The sequence below is a fragment of the Oryctolagus cuniculus genome, chromosome 20 (genome assembly GCF_964237555.1).
Source record: "Oryctolagus cuniculus chromosome 20, mOryCun1.1, whole genome shotgun sequence".
Classification (NCBI taxonomy): domain Eukaryota; kingdom Metazoa; phylum Chordata; class Mammalia; order Lagomorpha; family Leporidae; genus Oryctolagus; species Oryctolagus cuniculus.
This window is the reverse complement of record NC_091451.1, coordinates 4,807,368-4,826,435: the sequence shown is the minus strand read 5'-3', so window position 1 is coordinate 4,826,435 and position 19,068 is coordinate 4,807,368. Positions and strand designations below refer to the sequence as shown.

Genomic DNA, 19,068 nt, shown 5'->3' with positions numbered 1-19,068 from the left:
ACCTCTTCATCTTCACATTTAATATTGAAATGTTGTACTCTTCCTTTGTGGGGCTCATAGTGTCTTCCGTATTATTGTTTCTTGAACTTTTGCCTTTATTTTTAGGCATTTGTAGATATTTTTGTTTGGTGGCTTTTATCTTTGATCTGTGCCTCGAGGGCTTATTGGGATTCTACACTTTCAGTGAATAACAGATGGTGTGTGATGGGTGTGGCTATGGAGCTCTGTTCAGATCTCCAGGATGGGGCAAGTATCCAGGGAAATCTAAGTTGAGCATGTTAGCCTTTCTCTGGTTAACAGGATGGAGAGGATTGATTACCACTATTAGTGTGACCAGCCCTTCTCTCAGCTGAGGAACAACTGTTAGTCCCCAGTATGCTCATTTCTCATCTGCACCCATTGTAAGAAATGCACATATGATCTGTGGAGTCTTTCCTGAGAACATGTTTCCCTCTGCTATCAGCTACTCTAGGCAACCCAGGAGCCCTGAGAGTGTGTAGAAACACTCTGTGGCTGCCTAGAATCCAGTAACACCCTGCATCCTCTTAAGCAGTCACAGTGTTTTCTCAATCTCAGCTCCCAGGGTTCTGAGGGTCATGGAGTGCCAGTGGGGCCATTCAGCCCCACTAGGCAGTTCTCTCTGCCAGGAAATTAAGGTGTTCCCAGAGCCACTGTTTGTGTGAGATCTAGTTCACTGGATTGAATCAGATTTGATGTCTGTAGGGAATGCGGGTTTTTGTCTCCTGATCTGTGGTTCACAGGTGCTCAAAGTACCACCACAGCTCTGCTCATTTCACAATTGTGCTGCAAACATAGGAGAGTCCACCATGTGGTACTTCCCTTCTGTAGGGATGGCTCTCCTTCCTCCCCCCATTGCCAGGTGGGTGTAACTGGCATGGAGGGGTCTTTTTCCCTTGGTTTCTCCTGAATCACTGTGGTTGCCCTAGCCAGTTAGATATAGAAGGTTATCCCAGTAATTTCTGGGAGTTCACACAGGAGCTGGGGCAGCCACTACCTGCTTGTGTCCAAAAGTGGCATAGGCCTCCCACGCTGGCTGTATGTCTGTTGTAGTGGGGTGGGGGAGGGGATAGTACCACATAGAGGTCTGCTTCCCCCCACCCCTCTAGAGGATCTGGGTGGGACTCTAAAAGATGCCATTCACTAAGCACTCCCTCCTGCTGTATCAGCAGCATCATGCATCCATGGAGTCAGCTCTCACCTAGTTTGAATGTAAGCTTGTGGGTCTTTTATTGCATGTCTGCTCTTTCAGCATGGGTCCACACCATTTCTACTACTTTTTCAGTATCTCCCACTGCAGTTTCCCTGCTGGTTTATCCTGAGAGTGTATTTTATACCCTGTTTTTAAATATTAGTTTTGCCTAGCTTAAATCAGACCACCCTGTTACTATTCTTCCATCTTGGAGCCTCATATTCAAATATCTTTTAAATATTTGTTTATTTGAAAGATAGATATATAGAGTAAGAGAGAGAGAGAGAGAGAATCTCCCATTCAGTGGTTTACTCCCAAAATGGCCATAGTGTTCAGAGCTGAGCTAAGCCAAGGCCAGGAATTAGGAGATCCTTCTGGGTCTCCCACATGGGTGCATGGGCAGAAGGATTTGGGTCATCTTCCACTGCTTTCCCAGGCACATTAGGAAGAGGCTAGATTAGAAGTGGAATAGCCAGGAATCTAACTGGCTTGTGTCGCTCCCCCTCTTCATGGAGGAACGACACTAAACCCTGCCTAGGCTTCATATCCGAGTCACAGCACCATTATGTCGCTCCCCCTCTTCGTGGAGGAACGACACAGGACCCTGCGCCGTTCTTTCGTCTGCTCAGCCCTTCCCGGGTTTGCTGCTGGTTCTTTCAGGGTTGGCTATGGTCCCTTCCACCTCCGTGGAAGGGCGGTTCCCCCTGCCACTTTCCCCACTTCCGCGGGGGAGCGGCACACCGCCAGCCGGCTCTCTCGGGGGCTGCACAGGGGTTCCTCAGGTGTTCCTGGTGCATGTTGTCTCTCTCCTCCTTTATAGTCCTCTTCCACGAATCCCAACTTTGCTACCCACATGCCGAGTACACTGCTCTCCTCCAATCAGGAGCAGGTCCTGCTGCTTATTGGTTGAACTGGAGGCAGCTGTGTAGAAGCTGTTTCTCCCTTCTCAGCGCCATATTGTGGGAGAGCAGATGCATAGAATAAGTCTTAATTCCAGTAACTTAGTCTAGTCCAAGTTGCTCCCAGTTGCTCCCCACAGCTTCCATATGGAATAATGGCACTGCAGGCAGATGCTTTTTAAGAGCTCTCACATAGGAGAGAAGGTAAAGCTATTCTTTGCTGAGCCAGCAGTAAGAAGTACCATTCAGCAGAAAGAATTATAAAGAGGCAGTTTCTGGTCCAATACGAGCAGAAATGCTGCCAGGTATGTAGTGTTATGCTGTGCATATATCCTGCTATATCCTACATGTACACTTGCTCATTTAATCTTCACCATGACCTAATTATGCAGGAGGTAGTAGAGCCTGTTTTCAGATGTAAAAACATCTCCCAATTTTTAAGGGATTCACATAAGATCACACAACTGCTGAGAATCGGTGCCTGGATTCCCACCCAGATGTTCTGCTGCAAACCCCAGAAGTACCAGAGCACATTTGGACACTAGCTTCTAATACAAGGATACCATCAAGCCACCCTGACATAAACTGGCCTATTCCTTTCCAACTGGCTGGTCCTCATCCAGAGAGATGGTGCTTGTATCTCTGTGGCTGATTTTGTGTATTCTTCTTTGCAGCTGTGTGTGCAAAACAGGATATGAAGGGGACAGAATTCTCTGTTCTGAGATGGCACTTGCATGGGATAAACACCATGACACTAGAACCATAATGTAAAAGTTGGTTTTATTTCCCAGATGCCTGGTATTTTTTATGAAATCCTGGGGGAAGGCATTACAAAAGGCAGTGTCTGATAAAATTTCATAGGCATTAAACACTTGATTTTGATTCTCAAATTTTGAAGACAGCTACCAGGTGCTTGCTGTGAACATCAGCTTTTTAAATCCAAATAGGAGGGGGCTTTGGTATCTTAAAAATAGCCTGAGAATCAGATATTGAAATCAATAATATTGACTCTCAATTAAAACTTGACAGCTTACAAGAGATTTGGATAATTTACCTGATGGCATTAGCCTCTCCCAATAAACCAAAGTAGATAACGTGAAACCACTTCACATGTAAGGAATGAGATTCAAGGAAGTGAAGTGACTTGTCCTGAGTTCTGTTGTTAAAAGGAATATAGCCAAAATCTACGTGTTTTACCAATATCTTCCAAATATTCTCACCATCACCTGAACCTAGTCATCTTCAGTCTTTGCCTACTATTCCATGACTGGTCCCTTTGCTTTCTTTCTAGTCTACCTGTAGGGCTTTGCCCACTCAAAGTAAGAATAGCATGAAGTGAATCAGATGTTTCCAGGTGTAAATATCTTTGGGAAATTCATTTAGCTCTGAGAGTAAAATCCATATACAACTGTGCAGTCTTAGCTCACCAGATTCCACCTGGGTGAATCCCAATCAGACAGTGTTATCTCAACAATGTACTGAAGAATTCAGCTAGAAAATTGCAGGCCCAAACCTCCTTCCCCAAAGCTGAAACCCTGTGGTGCGGGGGTTGTATAGTTTGGGTTCCTTATCTTTACAGCTGCACCTGTGTGAGGATAAGGGGCCAAAGCTGTGGAACCCTTGCAGGAGATGTCCTTTGAACTCCCTTCATGTGCTCTGAGTTTCCCCGTGAGGTGTGAGGTGATTTGCTAATGAGCTTCCCTTGGTGTGAGAAGATTTGCTAAATGGCACCATAATGTGTGGAATGTCTCTGAAAACCCTACAAAAACCCTGACCCTTGACTTCTGGCGGCTGCTCTGTTCCTGGGTGTTCAGAGAGCTCCAGCATGCTGGTTTGAATAAACCCCTTGCTGATTGCATGAGTGTGTCCTGGGGTGGTGGACATTTCTCGACCCTAACATTTGGAGGCCCCAGGGAGATCTGGTCTGCTGCCTGTGGACGCCTCCAAGGGATATCTCTCAGGGTAAGTAAAGGCGCCTATTCTTGTTATTTTATGTTGTGTTGTTACTCCGGTAGTCTGTGAGCACTCTAGGTCTATTCAAGTTTTCTGGTTTTGAGAGTTATTGCACTGGTGTAGTAGCTGTTGGGGCAGGTGCGTGAGCCCTCCCTGACTGTGGCCAGCAGACGTGCCCAGGGGGCCACAGGTAATGGCCCTGGGGGATGCCCCAGGAGGAAAAAGGAAGGCTGGGGATGCCCAGGGGTTTCTGTTGGGTAGATGTTAAGTCTGCATCTGTATTGCCAGCTCAGTAGGTAAGGCAGGCCGGTGTGGCCTGCGTATTATTTTAGGGTTCTTACAGACACTCTAACTGGTCATTGTGTGTTGATCTCTGTCATTGTCTCCCTGTTCCTGTACCTTGTGTTATCTGAAACCATGGGTCAGACTGTGTCTACTCTGTAGGGGACGAGGCTCCCCAACTCTGTAGGAAGGAAGTGGGTCACTCTCACAGTGCAGCGTGAGGCCAATGGTCCATTTTTGTCTTTTGTTTTGTCCAGTGTCCTTTTTTGTGAGTCTTTTTGGTGTTTGTTTTTGGCTGTTTGTCCCATTGCAAGAGTTTCAGAAAGGTAAATACAGACTTAGACAACTCTTAGAAAGGGAGACTAACCACCCTTTGTTCTGCAGATTGGCCTACTTTGAAGTAGGGTGGGCGCCTGAGGGCACCCTTGACATCCTGGTCTGGCAAGATCTGGTAGAAACTCCCTTTCCTGGTTAAAGCCTTTTTACTCCCTCAGGAACAGCCTTCCAAGGAGATTTTAGCCATCCAGGACTGTCCCGGCAAAGCAGATGTAAAGAAAACTAAGACTTCAGCCTTGGCGCTGCTCTATTCTGTTTTACAGGGTGACTCTGAAGAAGATTTGACTTTCCCTGTTCCCTACCAGCCACCCAGCCCTGGCTGTGGGGCCTGCAGCTGGGGCACAGGAGAGGGTACAAGAAGCAGCTCCCCAGGGGCCAGCAGATCCCACCACTCCCCCTTCACAGGCAGCAGGGAAACCCCTGCTGTGCCATTAGCAAGTGCCTGGAACCCCCTGTGTGTTCAAAGCTGGCCCTTTGAGCCTCAACCTGCAGGACTCAGCTGGGGCCCAGGAATGGCAGGTGGAGGGTGGGAAGGCAAGCCTCCCAACTCATTCCTCGGGATCCTAACTCCCTGAGACATACCCATTCCCCCCAGACTGACTCCCCATGGCCGACCAAATGGGGCAAGTGGACAGATCTCCTGGACTTCGGGACCCGGTAAGTTGCCCTGGGGCACTCTGTACTCAGGCCCGCCTTTGTGTGGAAGGGGAGGCTTCTGTTACCCCTCTACCAGGTGCCTGTCTGGTGTCTGTAATGGAAGAGAGTACGTATGTGGTGTAAATGTGTTTGTGGCTCCATGGCCCTGCAGCTACAGAGTCTGAATGGGCCCTAACCTGCAGCTCCATGTTCACCAGGTGGGCGAAGCGATCTCGGTCCAGATCAGTGCCTGTTCCAGAGGTTTTTATCTTTTGTTTTGTGCAACCAAGGGGGACATTTTAGACTTTAACTCCCTCTGTTTTGTGGTATGTTAACTCCACCCCTTTGCTGGGAGTGGAGGGGTGAAAGGTCAGCTACCTGTTGGCATGGGGTAGTAATAACTTAAAATTTTTCTAAATCAAGTTAATCTCTGAGCTTTTCACCCAGGACACCCCAGCCCCCTGGCCCACAGTCACTCTTGGGACCCATCTTGCAGCTGCCAGAACAAGTATCTGACTGTTTACTGGGTGCAGTCTGGGAGCCGGCAGCAGGTGCTGTTAGTCACTGCTGGGATGGATGGTGGCTTCTTCCCAACAGACACTTTTTGTCCCAGATTACCTGGCTACTCCCTGCTTCATCAGCTCCATGGAAACACTCACACGGGGAAAACGGCTTAGAAGTTCTGGTCAACTGGTATTATGACTGTGCTCCCCATGCTTGACAGAAATGTAACTTGGAGACGTTAAACTTGTGCCTGCAGCAATGCCAAACGGGGGCCCTCACAGCCACCAGGAATATGAAGAACAGGACGAAGCCTGTTTGGCGGCCTAGAGATAGACTTTGCTAAGTTAGTACCCAGCAGAGGCTAAGGATACCTGTTGTTACTGTTTGCAGGACTCAGGCTGGGTGGAGTCCTTCCACACCAGAACAGAAAAAGCCAGAAAAGGCACCAGGGTTTTGCTGATCAAGATCTCACCCAGGTATGGGGTGCCTACCACTATTGGGAGATTGAGGTTGAACTTTGATGTGTTGCCTTATTTAAAAATGCTGTCTTAACCTGTTAAGAATCTCAAAATTATTCCAAAATGTAAATCAAGAAAATTGGCAGATAAAAAACATCACAAGTGTAAAAATATGTGCTTAATAAGAAAGGTTAAAAAGTGTTTATTTTCAAAAACATGGTTTGTAAGAATGACTTCATCCTGATAAATAGTTTACTCTAGACTAAAATGGAAATGATGAAATGCTTTAAGTTACAGAAGGTGTGAGGAAGCCACAGAATGTTAACCAGATATTTTCGATTTTGAGCCTTCGTGGCATCCTTGAGTCATTCAAAAAAATAGAAATTTCAAACATTTAAACTTCGACAATTTCCAAGGACCAATTTGTAAGTTGTCAAAGAACATATGTCTCTCACCTTGTAGAGACACCAACTAATTAGGCTATTTGGATTATATCAGAATTACTGTCAAAATATACAGTGGTGAAAAGTTAAAATGTCTAATCATCTTGTGTTACTAGACACGATGGTTATCTTAATGAGAAAGCCCCAGGGGCCTAAAAGAGTTAAATACTTCGTAGAATCTACATGTGCTTTGAAAAATACTGTGAAGTAAGCAAGTGCCTCTTGGTGGTTAATAAGTTTATAATCTTAAATGTGGCAACTTAAAATCTTGTCATCTACAGTTTTATATATATCAGATTGGCTGCTCATAAAACTAAAGCATTGTTGGTTCTGTTTAGCTATCCTCCTATAGGTTCTGATGGGATTTTTCCAGCCACAAGTATTGTATTCAGTGCTTTGGGATGACTCTGTAACCAGATGAAGCCAATAACATGTTAAAGGTACCAGCTGTGAGAAAGTATGGTTAGCTGAGGTTAAATTTGCTGGTTAAACAAGCTACGTCATGTTAGATATTTAAGAGATGTTTCCAAATATATGTATTAATATTTATGAAAGGCATTGGACCTTCCGGTAAATGTTTTCTTAGGTTGTTATCTAATGGTTAAATCTGCTTTCTAAGTTTTCATGTGCTATTGCTATTGTCAGTAAATGATCTGGGACTGGCTCCCCCATTTCTCTAGATGGCTAGCATTTTTCTGTAATGGCATAGCCAAAATAAGAGCTTAAATTATTATTTCTTAGATTTACTTCGCCATCAGTGAGGTAAACAGGAAAGACCTCCCTTTCAAAATAGTTTTCCTCATGGGCATTGTCTGCCTCAACATAAACGACAGCAGAACATGCCTGTGACTACAGACTTCCACTGAAGATTAGAGATGGGACTTGAGCACCCCCTTGACTTGCATCCTCTGGTCTGCTTGAACAAAAACCAGGAGGAAAAGAAAGCTAGGCATCAGAAGCAGTGGGTGGCAGACCTATTAATGGCTGCTCTGTACAGTGATCTGCCCTCAAGGAGACCCGACTGCAGTGGCTTTCAACGTGGCAAGCCTGGGCTTCAACAGAAGTCAGCTTGTGAAGAGCCCTGGCAGCTCTGCCAAGAGTTGGATCACTGGAAATGGACCTGCCCTGGAGTTGAAGGACGCCCAGGTCAGAGCCACAGATCTCATTGGCTCTAAGCTGAAAAGCCCTTCACTCAGCCCAGCTTCCCAAGTGACCACTGCAGCTGAGGGGACAGCCAAGTAGGGTGAGCAACACTGCAGGCAGAGCTGTAAATCTCCTGTTAGAGATGCCACCTGCCTTTACCTGGCCAGCTCTCCTCCCAGGCCAGCTAGGTAATGGAAGTCAACAGGGTGCCCTCCCCAAGGAGGTTCTCACCTCCCTTAGGATGTACCCTATGTAAAGAGATGGGTCTGGGCCTCTTAACGTACAAGGCTTTAAAGCCCACCTGATTATCAAGCCCCTTCTGTCAGTTTCTATTTGGCTTAGACAGCATCTTTCTGTCCTTTGTTATAGACCCTGACTAGAAGACAAAGGCCAGCACTGTACAGTTGATGGTCCTGCCATCTCAATACTAGCCCCTAGACGAGCAGGCCATTAGAGTGGGCAGAAGGGGACCATGATTGGCCCCCATAGTTACCAGTGCTGATTGCATGAGAGTGTCTCTTGGAGTCGTTCCTGGGGCGGTGGACATTTCTCAACCCTAACAGTACCATGTACACTTCTCTAATTCTAACCCTGTTCTTCACCCTTCTAGTGTGATCATTCTAATAGCACTGGAGATTGATCAAATGCTCAAGAGCTTGGATTCTGACATTATAGTGACATGGATTCCCGCCTCTTTGTAGCTCTATGATCGTGGACAACTCCTTATCTGTAAAATACAGATAATAATAACATGGCCCCCAATATTTATACTTGCAAAATAAAAATAGCTCCTGACCTCTTAAATGACAGTGGTACATGTAATGGTGGTCATTACCCAGCCCATCTCCTAGCAATCTTGCTCTTTAAGTTATCAATCTTTTCATTGTCCTCCATGCAAATATGTACTTCCAGAAGTTCTCTTGACTTGGAATTTTGTAGTTAGACTGAGGTGTCAGTTTTGCTTTTGCTTTTTCTACAGGCAAGATGTTTCAAAACTGGTGCTGGGACACACAACCGTGTGTACCAGTAAGGATGGACAGGGAATGATAATTTCTTTTAGATAAAAATTGCCTGCTGCTTGGTTCATGTGGCTGCCACAGCAATGCAAACTGTCTGTCTGTAGGCCCTTGCCAAGTACACAGATGTGTGGAGATTAAAGAGGAAATAGGGTTTTGCAGGAACTATTTCTAGAACTAGTTCCAGTACTAGACTTTGACAAGGACTTACTGAAGATTTTTTAATTGTTATAGTTGTGACAATTACCTAATCTTATTGTCACCAGTTAGTATTGTCCTATCTTATAGGAAGAGGAAATTGAGGCACAGAGACACATTTGTTCAAATCACAGAAAATAATGGTATGATATTTGCACCCAATATGACTCCAGAGCTGACCCATTAGTCTACAGTGTTGACCACACTTTATGATGGCTTCAAAAAGTTCATGGAGAGTTCACATTATGAGAGAAACTTCATGAATTTCAAAAACTTTTTCACAAATATAAATGTATCTTTAATCCAATTTTTCACATTTTAAAGCCCTTGTATATTTCTGTGGTGCTCTACAGCTCATTAGTCACTTTGACCTGCTCTCATTTAAGTAGACCAAGGCAGAGAAGGCTGCTGCCTGAGATGCAGTCAACTCCAGAGGAAGGGATACCAGCAGTACTAGGAGTGTGGCCACAGGAGAAAATGGCTGATAAGGACCTCAATCCTCATCCATCCCACATGATCTCTCATCTTCCCAGAGGCAGAAGTGAAAGATCTGTTTTATGGTGCTAAGAGGTCTGAGAGATGGAAGATGGGAACCCGTATTTGAAACCAATTCCTATGTTTTGAATCTTACTATACTTTCTTGACTTTACAATTTAAGGTCCAATTTTTTTAAGATCCAAACTATTTTCTGCTGTTTGAAGAATCTGTTTCTTCCCATGATGAGAGGTACTGTCCAAGGTAAAGCTAACCTTGTTCACCATGAACTTCTTAAGCTTCCCTTTCAGGCTTTTTGGTTCTTGGTCCTCTCATTTCTGTGCCCATGGCAATTATTAGAGAAAAGATCTTGCATGGAAGTTGATGGGTGAGAAATGCCCATGGTGTATTTTCATAAAATACTTAGCATTAGTGTGGCCATGACAGTAGGAATCAGTAGAATGTAGGATAGAGTGTCACCAAAAGAGTAGGTTAAGTGTTGAGTTTGTTTTGCAAACCATGCGCCACTCGTTTCCTTTGTAACACACAATGATCTGATGTCTCAGTTCCAAGAACTGTGTTAGCCTTCCTGACACCACCGTGTAACTCCCTTTACCCTCTTCTAGATCTTCCCAACAATGTCCAGCCTGACACACCTACCTCATTCTGGCTTAGGTGCCATGCCAGGTTTAGACTGTACCTCCCAAGTTTCTAAACCGGTGAGAAACTGGGGGGAGTGATCTCTGTATGACAGGATAAAGAGCTGAATCTGAGGAAAATTCCTGTTTCCATCTGCTGGTCACCACTCTTGAGACTGGGTAACAAAATGGTGGGGCTGGTGCTGTGGCACAAAGTGTTAAACCCCTGGACTGTAGCCCTGGCATCCCGTTTGGGCACTGGTTTGAGTCCTAGCTGCTCCACTTCTGATCCAGTCTCTGGCTAATGTGCTGGGAAAAAAGAAGAGGATGGCCCCAAGTACTTGGGCCCCTGGCACCCAAAAGGGAGACTCTGAAGTAGCTTCTGGCTCCTGGCTTTGAATCAGCTCAGCTCTGGCCATTGCAGCCATTTCGGCAAGTGAACCCCTGGATGGAAGCTGAGTTTGAAGTCATTATGTTAAGTGAAATAGACAGTCAGGAAAGGACATTTTGTTACTCTTCTATGATAACCCTACAATAATTGCTTTCATAAAGATATAAATTGGTATGGGGTGGAGAGATGTCATCAGAGATGGGTGAGGAGAGGAAAGGGGGAATTATTGTCCATTGAGTACAGAGTTTTAATTGGGGAAGAGGAAAACATTCTGGAGATGGCTAAAGGTGATGGTTTTGCAACAAGGTGAATATATTTAATGCCATTTTTAGTACACATTTGAAAGGTGTTCAAAATGGTAAAGCTGTGGCATTTTCCTATATTTTTGAAAAATAGAAAAAATCAAATTTGAACCTTGAAAAGGAAGTGTAGGTTTGCTAGTTATGTCATCTGTGTGTGGGTCTAGCTGCAAGAACAGCGTGATTCAGGGCTCAAAAAGCAACATATGGGATCTATGTCTTGACATCATCTCTCCTAAGGCCCCTTGAAGTAAGAGACAGCCTCCAGCACCTTCAGACTTAGACTACCACCATACTCGGTTAAGCAGAGAAGAGAAAACTTTCTGATAACTCCTACCAGAAACCTAAAACTAATTCTCCTTTGTAGGTTTAAACTGACTGATTTCACACCCCTCCTTTTTTTAATAAAAGTGAAAATTAGGAAAGGTGATTCTAAATTTATAGGAAATAAATAACATCAGACATACATGAAGAAAGTTACAATTACAATGTAACCTGTAAAAGCCATAATCACAAAGATTTTCACACATTTCTATCAGTAATTACTTTGTTTTATCAATTTAATGAGACTCTAAAACATCTGAGCAAGAGAACAGACAACTTTGATCTAATCATACATAGAATTATGCATCCAAGAATTACAGAATATATGTCCCAGGCATACAGTGAACTATTATAAATTTTTATGAAATTTGACAACATCACCAAGGAGGTATCCAGACTTTGATCATAATACTAGTATGTCCTTGGTAGACAACTAGAGAAATCAGCCCCTGTAGCCAGGGTGTGGAATGTAGTGACAGGTTCAAGTCAAGACTTGTGCCCTGACACCGTTCTGGGGGAGTCATCCACATTTTATTACAGAGAAGTACTAGGAGAAGGAGTGAGAGTGTCCCCAAGGCCAAATGGAGGGGCAGTTTCCCAAGGAGAAAGAGCAGAAGCATATCCATCCGTTCACTCTCTCATTTGTTCAACATTTCCTAGTGTGTTTTGTGGTTCAGTCATTGAGCTCAATGTGAGGATAAAAGATTTCCATAGCCAGAGCTTCTGCTGCCCCAGGAGAAAACAATCTTGTCCGAGGGGGCAGATACACGTATTAAGTTACTTCAAAAACTTCAGAGGGCCAGACATTGGACGTAGTGGTTAAGAATCTGCTTAGGATACCTAAATACCACATAGGGTGCCTGAGTTCAAAAGTCCTTATTTCTCTCCTGATTCTAGTTTCCTTATATTACACAACCTGGGAAGCAGCAAGTGGTGTGATAGTCCAAGTGACTGGGAGACCTGGATTGAGCTGCTGGCTCCTGTTTTACCTTGGTCCAGCCCTGGTGTTGTGGACATTTGATGAATGAACCAACATATAAAAGATCAGTAAATATCCCCCAACCTTTCAAATAAAATAAGTTAGTTTAAAAGTCATGGAAACATGGAACTAAAGGATCAGTGTCTTTTGGTGTAAAAAAGTTAATCCTAGTCATACAAAGAGGTCTTCAAGAAGTTTAGGGAAAATAGATATTAGGAAAAATATGGATTTCAAGACTTTTGCAGCAAATAAGCTTATCCTTTATTTTTATTTTTTCACACACATTCAAACACCCTAGTGTATATAACACAAAATGGTAAATGCTGTAAAGTTATGTAGAGTGAGTATTTTCCACAGCATCTAAGGGCTGCTTTCTTATGTATCTTCATGATTTCTATGACAGCAGAGCCTGCTTGTAGATATGAGTAAATTAGCTTTAACATGTCTCTTTCCCCCACCCCCGGTTGCTCCTCTTCCAGTCCAGCTCTCTGCTGTGGGCCGGAGGGCAGTGGAAGATGGTCCAGGTCCTTGGGCCCTGCACCCACATGGGAGACCAGGAGGAAGCACCTGGCTCCTGGCTTCGGATCAGTGCAGTGGGCCGGCCACAACTCACTGGCCATAGTGGCCACTTGGGGGGTGAACCAATGGAAAAAGGAAGACCTTTCTCTCTCTCTCTCTCTCTCTCTCTCTCTCTCTCTCTCTCTCTCTCTCTCTCTCACTGTCTAACTCTACCTGTGGAAAAAAAATGTGTCCCTAGTACTTCATGAAAAATCATGGAAGAGCTCAATGAAGTCTTATGTCTCCAAGCATTAGGTAAATAATTGCATTAGTTTTTTGACTCCTTTAATTTGCCAGATTAGAGAAAATAGGAAAAATGCCTTGATGTTTGTTCATTTTCCAGGGGTGCCATCACAATGTACTGCACCAGGGTGGCTTTAAACAGCAGGTGCACTGTCCTGTGGTTCTGGAGTATGCAAGTCTGCAATATGGCTATCAGGGCTTGTTCCTTTTGAGAGCTGTGGGGGACAATCTGTTCCAGGCCTCTCCTAGTTCCATGTGAGTTTATTGCAGTCTGTGGTGTCCTTGATTTGTAGACACATCACCTTGATCTCTGTCTTCATGCTCAGCTGGTGTTCTTCCTCTGCCCATGTCTATCTCCAAATACCCCTTTTTCATAAGGACATCATCTGAATTGGATTGTATCCCACCATGCTCTAGTATGACCTCATCCTAACTAATAACATCATAACCCTCCTTCAAAATAAGGTCACAGTTTGAAATATTGTGGGTCATGATTTCAACACAGGAATTTGAGGGTGAGGGGACAAAATTAAGCCTTGGCAATTACTGCCCCCTCTCTGCTCTATCTTCTGTGCTGCACACAAGTTTGAAAAAATGAAGTTGGAAGAACATCATCTCTGTATGGTACTATGCATGAAACAGAACAGACCATGTCTATGACTGCCCTGAATAAGCTGACTTGAAAATGTGTAGATATCCCAAATAAGTACAAACTCTAATGATCATGAATGTTGTTTTAAAAAAACATGGACAGGCATTTATCCTAGTGTTTAAGATGCCTGTTAAGACACCTGTGTCCCATATTAGAGTTCATTCCCAGTTCAAACTCCTGACTCCAGCTTTCTCGTAATGCAGGCCCTCAGAGTTTGTAGCTGATGGTTCAAGTACTAAGGTCCTTGCCACTCACATTGGAGTACCAGATGGAATTCCTGGCTCCTGACTTTGGCCTTGTCCATTCTTTGCTGCTGCAGGCATTTTGAAAGTGAACCAGTGGGTGGGAGTGCTCTCTCTTCTCCCCTTTCTCTCCCAATTCCCTTACTGACTTCCCCTCAAATAAATCAACAAAAGTAATTTTTAAAATTAATAAAGTCAAACCATCTTAGGGCTAAATAGGCCAAGAAATTGTCAGATTTGGAGGTGTTGCCTCAACACCAGAAAAAGATTCAACACCCTTTTCATTAAGGCCTTGCTCTGCCATGCAAAGCTCTATACATGGGTATAGTATACTCATACTTCTGTAAAGAACATTTACTTTAAAAGCATATATAACAGGTTATACTTGAATATTTTGCATATGTATAGGAAAAATATCACAAATTCTATTTAATTCTTCCCACAACATAATGGGTTGTTGTGCATCATCTTTGGAGTAACTGCATGTGCTTTCTCAAAAGATTTTATTTATATATTTGAGTGGTAGAGTCACAGCCAGAGAAGGAGAAACAGAAAGGTCTTCCATTCACCACTGATTCACTCCCCAAATGGCTGCAACAGCCAGAGCAGGACCTATCTGAAGCCAGGGGCCAGGAGCTTCTTCTGGTCTCCCATTTGTGTGCCAAGGCCCAGGCACTTTGGCCAAACTCTGCTGCTTTTCCAGGCCATAGCAGAGAGATGGATCAGAAGAAGAGCAGCCAGGCCATGAACCAGTGCCCATATGGGATACCAGTGACACAGGAAAAGGCTGAGTCTAACTCACCATAGTGCCAGCTCCCCCATGTATGTGCATTTGATACCAATTTCTAAACAATCTTTCTCTAACTACATAGACATGATTTCCTACCTCTATTCCTTTATCTTAATATTCATCCTCAGCATGAATGACCTTCCCACCTCTATTGCCCTCATCCAAGATTCAGCCACGTCCCCTGTCACAGATGAACTTATTCAGCCTAGTCCAACTCCTCTGAGCAACAGTATTCCTCATCATACAAGCAACCAAAGTGCCAGGTGATCCATAAAAGTTAGAATTTTTATTGTTTCAAAGTGTTTGAAAGCTTGGCTCTTGTTTAATTTTTTCCCCTCCCTCTCCCATTCTCACTTTTAATTTTTATTTTATTTTTTTAACTTTTATTTAATGAATATAAATTTCCAAAGTATAGCTTATGGATTACAATGGCTTCCCCCCCATAACATCCCTCCCACCAGCAACCCTCCCCTTTCCCACTCCCTCTCCCCTTCCATTCACATCAAGATTCATTTTTGATTCTCTTTATATACAGAAGATCAGTTTAGCATACATTAAGTAAAGATTTCAACAGTTTGCTCCCACACAGAAACATAAAGAGAAAAATACTCTGTGAGTACTAGTTATAGCATTAAATCTCAATGTACAGCACACTAAGGACAAAGATCCTACATGAGTAGTAGGTGCACAGTGACTCTTGTTGTTGACTTAACAAATTGACACTCTTGTTTATGGCATCAGTAATCACCCTAGGCTCTTGTCATGAGCTGCCAAGGCTATGGAAGCCCCCTGAGGTCACTGACTCTGATCATATTTAGACAAGGCCATGGTCAAAGTGGAATTTCTCTCCTCCCTTCAGATTAAGGTACCTCCTTCTTTGATGACCCATTCTTTCCACTGGGATCTCACTCACAGAGATCTTTCATTTAGGTGTTTTTTTTTTCCCCAGAGTGTCTTGGCTTTCCATGCCTGAAATACTCTCATGGGCATTTCAGCTGAATCCGCATGCCTTAAGGGCTGATTATGAGGCCAGAGTGCTGTTTAGGACATCTGCCATTCTATGGGTCTGCTGTGTATCTCACTTCCCATGTTGGATCGTTCTCTCCCTTTTTTATTCTATCAGCTAGTATTTGCAGACACTAGTCTTGTTTATGTGATCCCTTTGGTTTTTAGTCCTATCATTATGATCAATTGTGAACAGAAATTGATCACTGGGACTAGTGAGATGGCATTGGTACATGCCACCTTGATGGGATTGAATTGTAATCCCCTGGTCTGTTTCTAACTACCGTTTGAGGTAAGTCAGCTTGAGCATGTTCCGAATTGCACATCTCTTCCCTCCCTTATTCCCACTCTTATATTTAACAGCAATCACTTTTCAGTTAAGTTTCAGCACTTAAGAAGAATTGTGTATTGATTACAGTATTCAACCAAAAGTATAAGTAAAACAAAAAAATACTAAGAGGAATAACATTTAAGTTGCTCATCAACAGTCAGGGTGAGGGCTCATCAAGTCACCGTTTCTCATAGTGTTCTTTTCACTTTAACAGGTTTCCTTTTTGGTGCTCAGTTAGGTGTCACCTATCAAGGAGAACAACTGGTATTTGTCCATTTGGGATTGGCTCATTTCACTCAGCATAATGTTTTCAGAATTCCTAACAGGGATCACTTTTCAGTAAAACCAATCCCTGGAGTAAGGACAGTCTATTCAATAAATGGTGCTGGGAAAATTGGATTTCCACGTGCAGAATCATGAAGCAAGACCCCTACCTTTCACCTTACACAAAAATTCACTCAACATGGATTAAAGACTTAAATCTACGACCTGACACCATCAAATTATTAAAGAACATTGGGAAAACCCTGCAAGATATAGGTACCGGCAATGACTTCTTGGAAAACACCCCAGAAGCACAGGCAGTCAAAGCCAAAATTAACATTTGGGATTGCATCAAATTGAGAAGTTTCTGTACTGCAAAAGAAACAGGAAAGTGAAGAGACAACCAACAGAATGGGAAAATATATTTGCAAACTATGCAACAGATAAAGGGTTGATAACCAGAATCTACAAAGAGATCAAGAAACTCCACAACATGAAAACAACCCACTTAAGAGATGGGCCAAGGACCTCAACAGACATTTTTCAAAAGAGGAAATCCAAATGGCCAACAGACACATGAAAAAATGTTCAAGATCACTAGCAATCAGGGAAATGCAAATGAAAACCACAATGAGGTTTCACCTCACCCCAGTTAGAATGGCTCACATTCAGAAATCTACAAACAATAGATGCTGGAGAGGATGTGGGGGAAAGGGGACACTAACCCACTGTTGGTGGGAATGCAAACTGGTTAAGCCACTATGGAAGTCAGTCTGGAGATTCCTCAGAAACCTGAAGATAAAACTACCATTCAACACAGCCATCCCACTCCTTGGAATTTACCCAAAGGAAATGAAATTGGCAAACAAACAAGCTGTCTGCACTGCAATGTCTATTGCAGCTCAATTCACAATAGCTAAGACCTGGAACCAACCCAAATGCCCATCAACAGTAGACTGGATAAAGAAATTATGGGACATGTACTCTATAGAATACTATAGTATACCCGGTCATTTGCAACAAGATGGAGGAATTTGGAAAACATCACGCTGAGTCAATTAAGCCAGTCCCAAAGGGACAAATATCATATGTTCTCGCTGATTGGCAACAATTAACTGAGCACCAAAGGGGAAACTTGTTGAAGTGAAAAGGACACTATGAGAAACAGTGACTTGATCAGCTCTTGTCCTGACGGTTGATGTACATTTTAGTATTTTTTTTGTTCTAGTACCATTCGTTGAACTCTGTAATTAACACACAATTATTCTTAGGTGTTTAAATTTTAACTGAAAAGTGATCTTGTTTACTTTTTATTCTTTGTGTTTCTTGAGATTTATTGCTGGTTCCATAACAGTTCCAAAATATCTGTCTTTGATTTAATCCACTAAATAAACTATTCCTTTTAAATTATGTTTTAAAATTCAAAATATTGCCAATATTTTAGAAAAAAAAGTAGAAAAAAATTTAAAAACAGTGCTCCCACAATCACTATTAATATGGTGATATGTATTTTATACCTTTTTAAAAAAATTTTTCAGTTCCTTTATATTTCTGTAATCAGCTACACTTCCATCATCTCCTAGATTATACTCAGCAACGACATTCACTATTTTACAACTTCATCATTTTTAATGATCACTGATGCTGATCCTATGGTTTAGTTTGTGTATAACACAAAATGGGGGAGTAGAGGCTGAAATACTGCCTGCATCCTGCTCGTCAAAGCACGAATCTTGCCTGATGTGGGCCTTCTTCACAGGAGAGGCACTTTTTATTGCACAGATGTGCTGTCCACCTGCTGAACCATCTACCTGTGAGTTGTCTAGTTGCAGTGATGCTTTACCCAAATTCCCTTATGGGGGAAACTTTTCTGAAGTGAACAAAGTGCATTCACACAGTAATGGATTAGGGCATGGACCTCCTCCAACTGCACGCTCCATGGCTTGCTTACCCATTTCCTTGGGCAGAGATCAGCTTTTCCAATGTAGTGATTTTAGGGTCTAAGTTATCTCAGAAACTGTCTTCATAAACCTTTTTGTGGTAAAAAAAATAAGAAAATAATACACCAAGGAACTATCAGATTGGAAAATGCATTTGTGGAATATGAAGACTCACAACTCTGGATTCTGAACTAGAACAGAAAGTGTTGATGTTGTTCTCTAGAAGGAATGGATAGCAATGGTTGAACTGCTATTTTGGGGACACATGAGGGAAAGGGTGACAAGGTGCTTGCTTTCAACAGTCCCTTCTAGCTATGTTTCTGGCATTTCAAAATGAGTATGAGTGTTAGAAAGGTTGTGAACAAAACCTTGTGAACAAAAGTTTATTCCTCATGTCTAGTAATGAACAAAATCTCTTACCCCCAAAAGGAGGGCCTAACCAGAATATAATTATCCCAACTTTTACACCATGATTTTAGGAACCAACATATACTTGCTGATAAAATACAGAATTTCCAGTTAAATGAAAACAATATATGGCAGAAGTATTTCACTAGGCAAACTTACATTACAAAGTATTCATTGCTTTTATAAAACCTGGATTAGGAGTATATCCTGTATTTTTTAATTTAATAAACCAGGCATGAATGAAGGAATTTCATTGTGATTAAAGAAGTGTGCATCAAATAGGCAAACAAAAAAGCCTGTCATTGGAGGCTGGCATTGTGGCATAGCTGTGATGCTGGCATTCATATGGGCACTAGTTTGTGTCCTGGCTGCTCCATTTCAGACAGCTCCCTGCTAATGGACTGGGAAAAGTACAGTCCTCTAGAACAGTACAGATGAAATCAGAGGAAAAT

General features: G+C 42.9%; 1 protein-coding gene and 1 long non-coding RNA gene across 2 annotated transcripts in view; both read left to right on the top strand.

Annotated features, from left to right (window-relative positions):
• The window catches only part of LOC138847302 (uncharacterized), a 93,560-nt gene extending 87,230 nt beyond the window's left edge, over window positions 1-6,330 (top strand). The window contains exon 3 of the long non-coding RNA XR_011385064.1: window positions 6,211-6,330. This is a non-coding gene — a long non-coding RNA (uncharacterized lncRNA). The remainder of the gene's footprint in view (window positions 1-6,210) is intronic.
• LOC127489508 (uncharacterized) overlaps window positions 1-19,068 on the top strand; it is a 708,234-nt gene that overhangs the window by 368,709 nt on the left and 320,457 nt on the right. The window lies entirely within an intron of this gene.